This window comes from Sebastes umbrosus, chromosome 8 (genome assembly GCF_015220745.1).
Source record: "Sebastes umbrosus isolate fSebUmb1 chromosome 8, fSebUmb1.pri, whole genome shotgun sequence".
Classification (NCBI taxonomy): Eukaryota; Metazoa; Chordata; class Actinopteri; order Perciformes; family Sebastidae; genus Sebastes; species Sebastes umbrosus.
The window spans coordinates 6,910,383-6,925,746 of record NC_051276.1 but is presented as its reverse complement, the minus strand read 5'-3'; the positions used below and the strand labels follow the sequence as shown (position 1 = coordinate 6,925,746).

Below are 15,364 nucleotides of genomic sequence, written 5' to 3'. Positions count from 1 at the left end.
AAGGACAGCCAAAAGTCTGAGCTTATCTGTGCTCAATCTTAAACAGCCCAAATTGGATTACATGGGCCTGCAAAGAATCACTGACAATCAACCATTCATAGAGTGTCTTAATAGATATGGACGGCCTCAGTTCACTCAAAGGACAATTGGTAACCATTCAATTTGAGGAAAAACAGTCAATTGAATCAAGAGGAAAAACACTGTAAGTGCATATATTTAAGGAAAACTCTACAAAAGTCTGGAGGAGAAAGTGAGGAGAGTGAAGTGGAGTCAATAAAAAATGACTAAATCACTTCCAAATTGCACTTATATGGATGACAGAGACTGAAGTATTTGAAATGAATGAAAACAGAAATAAGTCATTCGGACAGACACTGAATGAGGCACTGACTTGAGGAAGTACGGTTCGAAAATTTCTCAATCAACCACACTGCCTGCTCGGCCATCTGTGTGTTTGTGTGTTTACATGTGACCTGTTTCAATGGTCCTTCTGCTTTTTTTTTTTTTTTTCTAAAAGCCATGATCATGTCAGGGCCATTACACAGACTGATCACTTGACTCTACACTAGGGCTGCACGATTATGGCCAAAATGATAATCAGGATTATTTTGATCAATATTAAGATCACGATTATTTATGGATTAGGGACAATTTTTTGATTGCAATTTCACATTTAAATAAACAGAGAGCTGCTTTCACTTCCATGTTGTGCTTCATTCCCACCGTCTAAAATTCTACCTGTTATCTTTTTACCTTGTTATTGTCATCTATGGTGGTAATTTGCATAAAAACACACAATTCAAATGATTAGGAAATACGCAATAGTATTTTTATTTAAATATTTGCTTTGATTTAAAAAATCTTGGCAGTAGTAGTTCTAATTATATATTAAAAGCTGCTTAGGGCTAGTGTTAGGAAGTTAAACAGGTCATAATTCCCTTTCTATTATATATTTTATATTGCTGTGAAAAAATCTTCAGACAACTGGAATTATCCATGTTTCTCGCCAAAAACTACATTTTACAAGATTACATTTGAACGCATCATGAGCTTTATAATCTACCATTGCCCAGTACTCATTTGTACTGAGCAGCGCTTCAACACACCATAATGTAACCCCAATGGAAACTCTTTTAGCAAGCTCTCGTGCTGTCAGACGAGCTCCACTGTAATTGCTCTGAGCAGCATGCATGGGAATGCATAACAATATGTCTGATTAAGTTAGTTGTTCCAAATGTTTTTGAGGTTGTTCTTCCGTGGCTTATATTGCAGTTATTGTGAGCTTTCTGTCTACTTCACTCACACTTAAGAACTTCCGCACGACGACATTTTGTGTGTGAGACGTTACCGACTGTGCCTCTGTGTGCCAACGCAAAACCTTCGAGTGGCAGCTACACATGTGTGTGAAAAATTGGATATACACTATGAGACTGCTGAAAACCGGCCGGCTTCAATCGGCTGCTGATTGACGGTTCATCTCTAGCTGTTGATTTATTCAGCAGCGTTTTCTATGAGCGGAGCACGCATTTTAAACGTCGATATCGCAGTCGATCATGTTAATTTAATTGTGGAAAGCCAAAATCATGATCGCGATTAATATTCGATTAGTTATGCAGCCCTACTCTACACCCTATTTTGTTGCTTGGTTCGTGATAAAAAAATATTTTAAAAAGCTAATACAATGGCTTAAGAAAACGACTTAAGACCATTGTCACAAAATGTCATACATTTTTCTAGATACTAAATTGTTTTGGCCACTTTTGCCATTTCTTTGAGAGCAGACTGTAAAAATGTGACAGGAAATGAAGGATGATAGAGGAGGGATGAAATGTGACAAAGTTCCCGGCCTCCTGGACTCAAAACATAGACGTTGCGATTATATAGTGAGCCTCTATTTTTCTATGATTTATGGGGAGATTTTCCTTGAATACATTGAGGTAGTGGTGCTTGGGTGGCCTTGGACAGCTCGGCCTCCTTCAGCTTGGCCTCTCTACTTGTTATTCTCTGTTCTATGTTTTGTTTCACTTCTCTTCTTCCTATGCTGCATACTGATACACTGTATGCTGACTAGTTTCATATCAGTAGGCTTTTCTTTCTTTGTAAATACCTGTAGGTTTTGCTCATTATAATATGGACATAATTCCCTCATTGGCCACCTAAAAGCATCATCATCTATAGTGTCAAAGCATCACATTGCCATCACCATTCTGTGCAGAAAGAAGTCAACAATCAACTGTCCTGTTCTTCTACTTCCTATTGCCTCTGCACGGCTCTCAACATGGCGATGGCTGAGTCGGCGACTCGTGGCTAATGGTGCTAATAGCACTAAACATGAAAACAACGGCAACAGTGCAGACAGAGTTAACAGTGTTAACCTGGGGGAGAACGGAGGGTGGTGCTACGCTTCCGCAACAGCGCCCATCGGATGGGACGGCGTTGTCAGCTGTAACCGCCATATGAGAGCAGTGAAGAGCGATGGCCGAGCTAGCGAGTGGGGCACGCTCACATGCACAAACATGCACTAAAAGCATACACGGCCGGCCCGGCTATGTCAACAAAGCACAGAGAAGCTTGGATTACAACACAAACAGAGGGAGAGTGACTTCATTCTCTGCTCAGGTAGACATTACTCCTCCTATATCTTTCTTCTTTACATAGCAGATAGTTGATTGATGCTATATTAATGCTCTGGATATCATATTGAGCATCTTTAACTAACTGCTACTTTTGTAATGAGAAAGAAATGAGGCAGTGGTTTAGGAGTTAACCACATAGTCACACAGAAAAGAGGAAACAGGATGCATGTATTCAATAAGCTAGATGAGAGCCCTACCTCTGTCCTTCATCGTGTGCATACACTGCTGACCCCGAGTACGCTCAACCCATAGTTACAGATGATTAGAAGGAGGAAGAGGACACATTTTCAAAGTACCACAACAGGTCTTAGCTGATGCAACACTGGAGCTTCTTGGTTTATGCAGACAGCCCATGACCGCAGTTGCTAGATGCTCACACAGCTGTCATATAGCAAAAGAGTGACCTTTACACGTACTTAAATAAAGTTTCATCAACGGGTTTCGGGAAATAACTTTGCCTGATTTTAAACATGATAGGATTTTGCAGTTACATTTGTTGCATAGGGTGGTAATGGTTGACCGTTTTAATTAAAGCTGATGGTAGAATACCTCATCATGAAACACTTACTGGCAGGAAAACATTGATGTCTGAAGAGCTGAAGATGTTTTAAAAGATCCAAACATGCACTATATAACAATTGTAGCTCATTTCTATACAGCTGCCTTTACCCATGCTTCCCATAAAAGAGCAAAAGTTGAATAAACCCACAGTAAGACATCAGCCACAGTAGCATTAACAAGGGTTTATGATTCTCAAACTACAACATGTGGCATATGTATAGGTACATACCATCTTCCTCCAGTGCAGCACAGAGGGGTCTATTCTAAATACAGGAAGTATGAGTGTGTGCGTGCATACAAGTGTGTGTATGTATGGTGGTGGGCGGAGGGTGGGGGGACGAGTCACAGACTGTGGTCCAACAGATCACAGAAAACCACAAGAAATAATTGTGGTCGGGCCAAACATGGAGCAACATGTCTCGTTATCTCTCGGCTAACATCTCTCTCCTCTGTGTCCTAAATGACGACATTCGTCAGAAGGAGAGTCGTGAATACTTGAGATCGTGTCACGCAACAAGCCTGCAAATTTTTTATCGTGTATCGTGAAACATACCAGGGGGGACACGTGCGTCAGTATGGGAGTGAAAGCTTGGCACCGTGAAATATTGCGTCACTAGAGTTCCTGGATATGTCCTGTCACAACAACCCATTCCCTTCCTGTACTTTTTGGAGCATGCTCAGTACATGCCCCCTTGTGCCCCTCCAGCTGGCCCCTCCAGAAGCTAGTTTCTATCTGCCTGGCCAGCCCAGCGATGACTCAGCACTGACTACAGACTACAGAACATGCACACATGCAGACACCCACTTCCTCTCGCCGTATCCCTCTGGGGGCTCGGCCGTCTCTGTTCCCATGGTTTTCCCTTTCTTTTCATCTTCTCTGTCCTCTAGTATGAAGATCTCCAGATGTGTTTGGATTCATGCTTCCTTTACTTATACCTTGACATTCAAGTTGTGAGGGAAAACAAAAAAGCTAATACAATTGTGTGTCTCTTTCCTCTGTTCTTATCCAGGACCTCTGACCTCAACTTGGCGCTTTGTTATCGTATTATTGTTTTGCTAGACAGCGTTAAGCAGGGGGGGATGACAGGTTGCAAATGGAAAACATTCCTGCACAATAGAGTCCTGCATTCCCTCGTTTCTTTCTTTCTTCCTCACTTTACTCATCACTCCCTCCTCCTCTTCCTCAATGACTACATTCTTCACTGTGACACACACACACACACAAGCACAGTGATTGGTTTATTTGTCTCTCTCGTGTGCTTTACAGAAATCTGGCGCAGCTTTTCCTGCAGCATCGAACACCACAAGCAGCCTGAGAAACTGCTGTCCTGAGCAACTCAGTGGCCAATGTCGACATCAGTTGCAGGTTTGTGTACAAGAAAGAAATACAGTTTAACCAAACAAATGCTACCGGTGTATGTTCCACCTATGACTGTGAAAGTACAGAGGCTGCAGCTCAACCACTGTTGTTTAAAATAGCAAACGGTGACATCGACAACACAGTAGGGCTGTCAAAGTTAACACAATTTTCATTTTAACGCCACTAATTTCTTTGACGCATTAACACATTTTTAGGTTGTAGCAGGCTCAGTTTTAAAGATAGAGTGAAGTTACTGGCATTATATGAAACTAGAAAAAAACAAAGGAATCCATTGGTACCAACCATGTCATACTAGCTTGTTGCGAAGGAGGCTAAATAACGTTCCCAACCTAAACCTAAATTTTGGAGGAAAAACTGGCATGGCCATTTTTAAAGGGGTCCGTTGACCTCTGACCTCAAGTAATGTGAATGAAAATGGGTTCTATGGGTACCCAGGTGTCTCCCCTTTACAGACATGCCAACCTTATGATAATCACATGCAGTTTGGGCAAGTCATAGTCAAGTCAGCACACTGACACACTGACAGCTGTTGTTGCCTGTTGGGCTGCAGTTTGTCATGTGATGATTTGAGCATATTTTTTATGCTAAATGCAGTACCTGTGAGGGTTTCTGGACAATATTTGTCATTGTTTTGTGTTGTTAATTGATTTCCAATAATAAATATATACATACATTTGTATAAAGCAGCATATTTTCCCACTCCCATGTTGATAAGAGTATTGAATACTTGCTAAATCTCCCTTTAAGGTACATTTGGAACAGAAACAATGTGTGATTTATTTGTAATTAATCATGATTAACTATGGACAATCATGAGATTAATTGCGATTAAATATTTTAATCGATTGACAGCACTTCTTAGAAGTCATTTACCTTTTTTTGGAGAGATGCACACGTCAAACAGGTGCTATGAAAAAAAGATAGCTCGCCAGGAAAGCAGCTTGCAGCTGACTAACATTTAGAGACATACTACAATCTGTTTATCTGAGCTTCTGACATGAGGTCTACCAAATTGGATCAATTAGTCGATTAATCGATTAGTCAATTAACAGATAATTAATCAGCAACTAGATTTTAAAGCAAAAAAATCCAAACATTCTCAAATGTTTACCATCATTGTAAATTGAATATCTTAGTTATTCAAGAAACTAATCAGCAGATGAATCAATAATGAAAATAATTGCAGAAGTGGAACTAAGGTTATTTTTTTAACTGGGGACAGCCTAAAGCTGATTTCAATCATGCAGGAAGGAAACAGGATGCGTGAAAGACACACATGAACTGATCTTCTCAGCACGAGTAACCTCATGACTCGTGTCAGCTCCCGGAGTTGATTTTTAACACAACCTTGGATAAAGCTCCGGACACATTGGGGATGAATGTGTGATGCAGTGAAATTCTGTTCTCGCTAAATGTCAAAAATGGAAGAGCTAGCAGAACGTCTGAGGTGGCCAGTACACAGTATCCTGGCTATGGCCTATTGGGAGAAGAGCCAAGATGCAATATCCTTGAAACCAGCATCGTCTTTGAAATACACACACTGCCAAGCTTAAGCCTTAGACCAACATAAACATTAACACCATAACATTAAAATTTAAAAAAATAAGAGAGATGGCATTCATTTCTGTGAAAAAACAGGAAATTAAAATCTACAAAGACACACATTGACGGAGGCCTACACAACACAGAGAATTATCAGTGCTGCTGGTGGAAGCCTTGTTGTAGGGAGGTCCTATTTATATCTCAAGAGCTTGGTATCAGCTCTCACACACCACTGTGTGCTCCCTGTTGTCCCCAGCTGGGAGCAGCTCTTGTTTGATGCAATGGACACACACACACACACACACACACAGACACACATAGACAGAGAAGAGGTCTCTGAGCTTTCAGGTCATGTATTCATAGCTGGCGGTAGCTGCCATAGCTACATGCTGAAGCCAGTGCAAAGATGCAGTATTTCTAATGGTCACTGGTTGTAAAGAAAGACTTGGGCCCTGTCTACGCATATACAGGTATTTTTAAAAATGTATATTTTCCTCTACATTTTGGCCTCTCATCCACACGCTAACAGAGTTTTGGGTCACAAAAACAGATATTTTTGAAAACGCCTTCAAAAAGGTGCAGATTTGTAAAAACTCTGGTTACTTTTTTACGTTTTGTTAGCACTGCTAACAATTACTAATTTACATTTAAAAAATGTTTAAGTCACAGGAGGCCAAAGCAGGGAACACATTAAACATGTCGAGGCTGAAAGGTGATCGAATGGGCTTTTAGGCGATTGAAGGCGAAGTTTGGAGCACTCAGAAGGGCTGTGGACATAATCCTGAATGACCTACCTTTCCTCATTTATGCATGTAAAGAGACAGTTGATGACAGCAGAGTGATGCCAGGGATCCCTGGAGCGTAAAATATCAGTTTTTAAAAATATCTGTATACGTGTAGACAGGGCCTAAGACTGGGTCGAAATCAATGGAAAAGACCCCCAAACAGTACTGTAAGTGCTTCTTACGTTACAGTCATAGACTGTATATAATAAGTGGACGTAGTCATCGTGACGTCACCCATTGGTTTGTGGACTGCTGTTTTGAAGCCTCGAGTTCGGCATTTTTAGCCAACGCCATCTTGGTTTTTTGAAACAAGAAGTGACACGAGAGGGTGGCGCTAAGTACAACCGAAGGCTGAATAAGACATTTTTAGACAACCAAAATGTCACAATTAACTTTCATGAACTGAAAACAAACTGTGAAAGGGTTAAAGTTCTAAGACGAAAACACGGACAACTCCCAGACCGGACAACGCCGTGGTAGCAGCCTGTCAATCACAAGGTAGCCACGCCCAAAATCATACCCTGCTTTATGGTCTATTTTATACTCTAAATGGGACCATAATTTACTGATAAATCAAGTGAGAAGTAGGGTCATTTTCTCATAGACTTCTATATGAACAGACTTCTTTTTGCAACCAGAGGAGTCGCCCCCTGCTGGCTATTAGGAAGAATGGCTTCACTTCTCAGACCCCGGAGTTGCCCACTGATTAGTGTAAACTTAATCTCTTTGAGGTTTACGCTGTTAGTGAGACCAAAACAATTTGAAGATTTTATCTTGGCCTCTGGGAATCTGTGACGGCCATTTTTCACTATTTTCTCACTATTTTTCAAGATAATCACCAGATTAATAGATACTGAAAAAGGTATTAGTTACAGCCCTAATGCACTCTCACTGTGGATTTTAGGAAGGTTGTCTCTTCTGTAACTTACTAATGCAAGTTTACACTGTAATCCTAATTGATTAAAGAACTGATTTCATGACATGGGAATATGTCTCTCCTGAGGTTGGACTAAAATCCTTTTTAAAAGAAATATGAAGATGTCACATTGGGCTTCAGGAAGTTGTGATTTTTCCCAATTATGTTATGTTTTAAAGACCAAAAGATAAATTAATCAAGAAAAATAATTGCAAAAAAAAAGTACCTCTGCATGACATCTACCTCCATGTTTTAATAGGCATACTTAACTTAAACATGCATACACATCTTCTTTCTAACGCACACAGACAGACATGTGTGTGCGTGTGACTAACTCGTCTGAGAATGTGCGCACATGTACACCTCCATGCAGCGTTTGGTTGTTCAAAAATAGGATGTGCTCCTAATTGTCATACTCATTATATAAAATGCAATTTACAGCAAAGCCACATCCTTCTGACCTTTATATAGCCCTGGCCTTATTACCAAGATCAGCCGGATCCAATCTATTGCTTACAACTCAATTAGACTGCATGGCATCAAGGCTCTCTGAGACATCAAACACTCCAGTTTTTACGGGAAAACTGGAGTGGAAAAAATAAATAAATTGGAAAAGAAAATGCGGCAACATGTGCATCACAACGTCCGGGATGAAAAACAGATTGTTACCACCTTTGAATTTTCATTCTCTGAATCACTGAATGAATCACAGAGCTAGGGGATACATTTACAAAGCAGGGAGAGAGTAAGTGAGTGTGTGAGAGCAGGAGTTCGGGGCTTATTAAGAAGAGAGTGAGGAGGAAGGAGGAGGTGGAGGCTGTGAGGAGTGAGGGAGTCTAACATGAAAAGGAAGAGGAGGAGACAGAGAAACAAGGGTCACATGGATAGACAGAAAGAGAGATGAGGGGATAATGAGAAGGCAGGCAGGAAGTGAGGAAAAACGGAGCAGGAGAAAGGCGAGAGAAGAGGAGGTGGCGCCGCGTTTGTGGGTGAAGGTCCAGGTGGCAAAGCCAAAGAGGAACAGAGACCAAAGGATCTCTGCTCTGCCTGGGCAGCGATCACAGCAACAGGAAGCCCTGCCCTGGCAAGCTGCGACCAGTGCACACATGCAAAGACAACGTACACACACACACGGCATACCAAAATACACTCTTACATCAGGGTTTGAAAGAGTACCAGAATATCAAAGTACAATAGCAGTTACTTAAAATATCATGTGATTGTAATTAATTTGTGTGAGCTACAGGTTTAGCTATCAATAACTGGTCTTTTTACATGTGTTCACCAATGTCAGTCATAGCAAAGGAGGAAAAAGATATAACACACTATAAAGGATACAGATCAGTGTTTTAAACACAGAATATAAACTGTTGTGTAGCCATATTGGTTAATAAGAAAATGGACACAGTATAGAAGAGGACCAGATAGGCTTTATAAAGAATAGGCAAACAATAATATAAGGAGAGCCTTATATATTATGAATCACATTTCAAGCGGAAAATCGAGCCTCAGTCTCAGAAGGCTTTTGACTCAGTTGGAAGGGACTTTTTATTTGAAGTTATGAGAAGATTTGGGTTTTGTAAAATATTCATACAATGTATAAGAACAATCTGATCCTCCCCAACGGCAAGAAAAATCTCTCCAGTGTTTACGTTAGCCAGCATATGCCGGCTTTTTGCCGGTATCATATGTAGTTGTCCAGCAGATTAAAAGATCAACGGCAAAAAATGTCCTATTGGGAAATATGCCAAATTAATTAATTAATAGCATATTAAATAGCCTAATATTGGGTGACCTATAGGATATGTTGCCAAGACAACTTCAATATAAACTTATATTAAACAAAAGATGAAATGCCTCCGCTGATTCTAATCTAATACACTTTTCGTCAAATTCAGCGAATATGTCCTCGCGGTCCGCTGGCTGTCTGTTTCATGTGCACGCTGAAAAAAACAACTGGTCTTCATACACAGCCAGGTGACTGTGTAAAGGTAATATGGCTCGGATCAAGGCACTATAATGACGATATAAATTAGAGGTAGACTGATAAATCAGTTTGGCCAATACATTTTACAAACTATTGTTATCGGTGGGACTGGGCTCCGATAGTGGCCGATGGCTGCACAGCCTCCACCAGTCACGCGGAGACGTACATCACCGTTTTGCATGGAGGCTCCATACACAAAGTCAAGGTAGAGGGGGAGAAAAAAAGTTATCTTCCGAATATATAGAACCCTGATTCTGTTGTACCATTGCTAATGAACATCCTGGGGAATTATGGGATGGGAGCTATTCTGATTAAACACTCAATGTCCAAAACACTCATTCACGCTCATTCACAAAAACTGATGGATAAGCAATCAATCAATCACACATTAAGTACCTGGAGTCTTCTCAATGAAAAACCTGTCACAGCTGTATGATGTTAATTACAAGCAGATTAATAGGAAAATATATGATCTGTGTAGGTGGAACTCCCTCTTGGTAGCAGAATAAGGACAATTAATATGAATATCCTTCCAAGATTGTTATACCTATTTACAGCACTTCCAGTAGAGGTGCCTCTTAAACAGTTTAGGGGAATGGGATAGGCACTTGTCTAGATTCATTTGAAATAATAAAAGACTAAGAGTGAGATACTCAACATTACAACCTCCAGGGGGAGAGGGAGGGCATGTCTTTACTTTGTCTTAAAGATTAGTACCTGTTGGCTTGTGTGTTGTTGTGACCCAGCCTATGAGGCATACCTTAATGGGCATATCTATACAGTCAGTGTTGTCCTGTCCCAGCAGAGTTAATGAAGCTCCAAAATCAATGGGGTTGTTTTTTCAATGAAAATATGGTCGGAAGTGGTAAAGAGACTTCAGCTCCACAGAGAGATTAAACTGCTGAGCTGGCCGCCATATGATCCACACTTCCTCCCGGCATCACAAGACCATAGGTACAGACAATGGACAGAGTGAGGCATCACCTCCTACTGCTTAATAATAACAAATGTAAAGAAACCACCTCTCACAAACGGCTCGGACCGGTACCAGACAAACTTCATCGATAAAAATAGACTAAATGTTGGCTTGTGAAAGCGCCCTTAAAAAGGTTTTTAAGACCGCTAATAAGTAAACAATTACAAAATGCTGGCTCCAGAGGCACCCTCCCACTACTGCCCTTCTTATCAACATAATAAAAATATTCATCATCATCAACATGGAAAAGACAGGTGGTGCTGAAGGATGAAAGGTGGTATTTGCACATATAAAAGGTTGCTGACAATCAACAATCAAAGTTGAGACTTTGAGCGCAGTGGAAAGATATCAAATCCGAGCTGCATGCAATGACCAATGAGGTCACGATTATCTATCACAATTTTTAATTCATCTTCTGTAACAAAATAATTTTAATGTACTGACTGTATTTTACACTACACTTTCTAGGGGTGAAAAAAAAAAAAATCAATTCGCCCATGTATCGCGATTTTTTTTTACGATTTTAAAATAGATTTTTTAATGCCAGAATCGATATATTTGCTCCATTTGAGTCTGTGCGGAGGTAGAAGGAAGTTACCGCCTTTATTGTTGTAGTCTGAGTAACGTGACGTCATATCCGCTCCGTATCCGTCACCAAAACAAACGGCAGCGAGCCGAAAGGACAAAGCAAAAAACGACCGAGGGTCTGTGTGGATACGACCTGCACCCTCACATGTTAAATCCAAAGTGGTAAACACTACACATACAGTAAAGTATGGAAACACTTTGGGTTTCACACATTGCCAAGAAAAGCAGAGCTAGACATCCGTCACTCTCATCTCCGTGGTCAAATCGGCCGACGCTACAACTGTAGGGTACCCATATACTGACATTTATGTTAAATGCATTCAAACAGCCCAGATGGAGCTGACTATGGATGTATAAAGAGAAGTATAAAACATTACATGTCCCTTATAAATTAAAAAGAAAATACCACTAATTTGTGAGGGAAATGTCTATTCTTTGATTTTTGGGTTGCTGGAAAATTTTCTATTAATAATGCCTGACAATGACTGATATATTTGACTTCAGGACATCTCTGACTATCTACATGCTGAAAATTGTTTTTTACTGAATCAATTTAGATATTTTCCAAAGTAAAAGTCCCTAGAAGTGAATGATTTAACTTTTGCCCAGGGTCTAGTGTTAAAAAAGTTAACAAAAATCACAATAAATCGGAATATCAAATTGCCATACTAAAAAAATCGCAATACATATCGAATCGGCAACCAAGTATCGTGATAGTATCGAATCGGGAGATGGGTGTATCGTCCCAGCCCTAATACTTTCGCTAAGAAAAGGTAGAGCATTAGAAACCTGCTTAAATCAAGTTTAATGTGAAACAGTGAAAAAACTATAATTGTGGGGATCATTATAAATATATGCAGCTGTATTCCATCAATTTTTTCATCTCTTTCACTTCATGTTTTATACTTGAGTGCAACAAGCTGCTATGCATCAACCTGACCACAGCTACATGCAGATAAAAGGGCTTTTTAAAAATGTATTTATTGCCTTACTGATCAGCTACGTTAAAGAAGAAGGCCTACATCAAAAAGATCTACAGTCGCAGTGATGGGATTGGCTGAGTCTCAGTGTTCCTGTTTGTGTGAAGTGAGATGTGAAAGAGCTTTGATAATGAACAGAGCAGAAAGCGAGACGCACACAGCTTACATAATTGAAGAACATATTGTAAAGGAGGAAGTAGCGCTGAAACATGAGATAACCCTCGGCTTTAACTTCCCATAGCCTGAGGAAAGCGTCAGCTGATTCAGGGTAAAGCAAGCGAGGGAAAGCCTGCAGCTACATCACAACTATAGTCTATTTCAAATATAAACCATCATCAGTAAAGGATAAATATATGTTCTAAATGCATACAGAAGACAATAGGGTTGGGAAAAAAAAAAATTTCACCTATGTATTGCAATTTTCTTTTACGATTTGAAAATCGATTTTTGAATGCCATCGATTTCTTTGCTTCATTTGAGTCTATGGTCAAGTCAGCCGACGCTACTACTGTAGAACACCCATATACTGATATTTATGTTAAATGCATTCAAACGGCCCCGATGGAGCGGACCATGGATGGATAAAGAGAACGGAGCTAATGGGGGAGAGCTAGCGACGGACTTTGCAAAGTTAGCGAAGTACACGTGTGACTACGTCCAGGAAACATAGACATTATTCTAAATCATTATCAAATCAAAATATGCATCAATATTTTGTTTACAACAGTCTGCATCTCGAAACCGCAACTATCTCTTATAATAAATAAAAGAAAACAAGAGGCAGTAACAGCTGTGAACCAGTGGAGACGTATCTTTTGTATCGCACATGCGTAGGCAAAATACTATTGGGTAGATGGGGGTTTTGTTTTGGTTAGAGTATTCTCTAGCTCTACTTTCCCACAACAATGCAGGCTCCAACACATCACAATGCTGCTATTCTTGAGACGCACAGAAATAAAGCCTGGCCGCTTTCTGGTCATTTCCTGTGGTCTGGGAACAGAGAGAGGGAGGCGGGTTGGGAAAGGAACAAAACTAAAAGCCCGGGTCTGTGAGAAGAAAGGAAATCGCACTAGCAAGGATTAAAAGTAGGAAACCAACTGGAGTCTCAGACCATTTTGACCATCACTACTGCAACGGAAACAAATCTAGGGTTTACCTTAAAAAAAACAAAAAAAACAGTGTATGATCATTATATGTCCAGGAGTACAATTTTCACTAACAAGCATCCTTCCAGCTGTCCGGCATCCTACCAATGACTAATACAGAATGTCTCTGCACAGTCTGCAGTCTATCATTAGCCTGCAAAGACAGACTCTGGCATGTCAAGGAAATACTAAAATATAGGGCTCCCAGAGACATAATTAAAAGAGAGAAGTTAAGTTTTGGCTTTGGCTGCATGGATAGATGTGTTGTGTGAGGAGGGGAGACTAAAGGAATGAGGTCAGTAGTGACCATCAGGCATCACAAACAACCTGTCATTTAATGCTTTTTTTCCTTCCTGTGTTTTGGCCCTTCAGTACGCCCTGCTACCATTTCTAAAAACTGATGTTTGGGGCTGAGCGACGTGGTTGATATTACTTTTTATTATTGATTAGTCTGCGGATTTCTTCCTCTATTCATTGATTAATTCTTTGGTCTGTCAGAAAATAGTGGAAATATCCATCACGATTTTCCAGAAAACAAGGAGACATCTTCAAATGTGTCATTTTTTGACTGTTAGACCAACAGTCCACATCCCCAAAATATTCTATTTAGGATTAAAGAGGATTCATTTTCTGTTGACCAACAAATTGTTAGATACACCATCCCGATTAATCGCATGATTGTCCATAGTTAATTGCGATTAATTGCAAATTAATTGCACATTTTTTATCTGTTCAAAATGTACCTTAAAGGGAGATTTGTCAAGTATTTAATACTCTTTTCAACATGGGAGTGGACAAATATGCTGCTTTATGCAAATGTGCAACAACAGCAGTGTGCTGACTTGACTATGACTTGCCCCATACTGCATATTGATTATCATAAAGTGGTCATGTCTGTAAAGGTGGGTACCCATAATACCCATTTTCATTCAAATATATTGAGGTCAGAGGTCAAGGGACCCCTTTGAATATCGCCATGCCAGTTTTTCCTTGACAAAATTTAGAGTAAGTTTGGAGCGTTATTTACCTCCTTTGCGACAAGCTAGAAAAAAACATGGTTGGTACCACTAGATTCCTTAGGTTTTATAGTTTTATATGATGTCAGTATCTTCACTCTAGCTTTGCGTCAAAGAAATTAGTGGCGTTAAAACAAATTACGCGTTATTATCGAGTTAACTTTGACGGCCATAGTTTTTTGCCTTTCAATACAATCATTACAGGGTAAAATAAGATGAAACTGAGTCATAATATAACATTCTTATTTTCCATAAAGTTAAAAAGCATATGCTGATTTTTAAAAAAAGGCACAAATTCGAATTTCTAAAATAAATCTGCTAGTACTTTTACTACGCAACTACACAAACCTGAATCTGAATAATGTTTGAAATATGCATGCACACACACCCACGCATGATCCTGCAGGGGAGAGCACTGCACAAATCGTATTCAATATACTGTGCACGATGTTAAAATGAAGAAAAACTGCACACATGCACATACACTTTTTCCTGCACACACACTTTGAGCCATGGCAAAATAAACACGGACTGACTGCACATATTACAGAACATTAAATACTCATACACGGAATAGCTAAACAGTTTAAGTGTGTTTCTCGGCTACAAAGCCACCAAAAGCTGACCTCAACTTCTTACTGGAACCCTTAAACACAGCCTTAGTTTCTGAAAGCTGAAAACAACAATCCATCATTCACAAGTCTGTTGAGACAAATCAATACAATTCAGCCAATTCAAGCATTCGAGACTCAAATGTTCCAGCCGGGGAGAGCTCGACAGAAATCTCTGGCTGAAATCCACAAGCACTTTATGAATGAGTCATCCGTACTCGAGATGTGTTTCTGATTCAT

General features: G+C 39.9%; 1 protein-coding gene across 2 annotated transcripts in view; it reads right to left on the bottom strand.

Moving 5' to 3' along the window:
- Nucleotides 1-15,364, bottom strand: part of sh2b3 (SH2B adaptor protein 3) — a 71,968-nt gene that overhangs the window by 48,161 nt on the left and 8,443 nt on the right. The gene's annotated exons all lie outside the window — the stretch shown is intronic.